At 36.9% G+C, this 995-nt stretch overlaps 1 non-coding gene across 1 annotated transcript; it reads left to right on the top strand.

Moving 5' to 3' along the window:
- Positions 1 to 286: 286 nt before the first annotated feature.
- LOC112080341 (small nucleolar RNA SNORA50) lies at positions 287 to 428 on the top strand. The gene has a single exon (XR_002896170.1). It is a non-coding gene; the product is annotated as a small nucleolar RNA SNORA50 (small nucleolar RNA).
- The last annotated feature ends 567 nt before the right edge of the window (positions 429 to 995 follow it).

Raw genomic sequence — 995 nt, 5'->3', positions numbered from 1 at the left:
TTATGAATGATGTTTTACGCGTTAGACTTCTGATTGATGGTGAAGTTACCTTTTGTATTCTGACATAACCCATTCTCATATCAAACTGACTGTCTGTTTGAAATAGTAGGCTAATTTGTMRCCTTTTTGTCATGGATCTAGATGCAGTCATGGAACAAGTCCAAGATGAATACCATGGAGAGAATTCAACTAATACAACTCAATTTATTGAACATTATTAAGTTGTRCAATAAAGTCACATTTGTAGTGGAATGTTTTGTGTTATGGTCATTTATATCGTAACTGTATGCACTGTCTTTGAACCAGCAGAGCCCTCTCCATGGCTCTGTAGGCCAAGCTACAGCTGCAAGAACAAATCAAAGGCTTGTTATAACTGGGGTTACTTGGCATTTCATCCCAAGTTTCTCTTTTAAATGCAACTCACATCTAATCACTAATAATTGTCATGTGTGTATTTTGATCTTTAATCTGTATATGTCATAAGGCTTTGGTTGATTGGAGGTACCCATTCCCTCATTTTAGAGCTACAAGGAATAAACCAGTATACATTGTTTATAGGCAGATTAAATCAACTATTTTTTTGTTTAGTTCTACATACTATTTATTCAGTGACAATTGAACCTGTGTTATCTGTCCACARGGGCAAGTGTCCCTTTAACTCAAAAGCACACAGTCCTTATGGCCCAAACTGCACTCATTAGTTTGAATGATCTAATCTTAGCCTAGGATGTCAGCTACCATTGTCAAAGCATTACTAGTTACATGCAAGCAAAAAAAAAAATTGATCAGAACTGTAGTGACATRGCTCAACGCAACTGAAATTCCTGATATTTTTCCCGTCACTGCAAATGTAACAAACGGTGGCGAAAGAAGCWATGGCATGGCCTCAACATGCACACTTGTTTGCCTAGAATTTCTGGTTATTCAAATGGCACTTCTGCCTCATACAAACATTTGAACAAAGTTGTGGCAAACAACCCATGTTGCCTGTAAAT

This window comes from Salvelinus sp. IW2-2015, unplaced genomic scaffold (genome assembly GCF_002910315.2).
Source record: "Salvelinus sp. IW2-2015 unplaced genomic scaffold, ASM291031v2 Un_scaffold16147, whole genome shotgun sequence".
In the NCBI taxonomy this organism is placed as follows: Eukaryota; Metazoa; Chordata; class Actinopteri; order Salmoniformes; family Salmonidae; genus Salvelinus; species Salvelinus sp. IW2-2015.
This window is presented reverse-complemented; position numbering and strand designations above follow the sequence as displayed.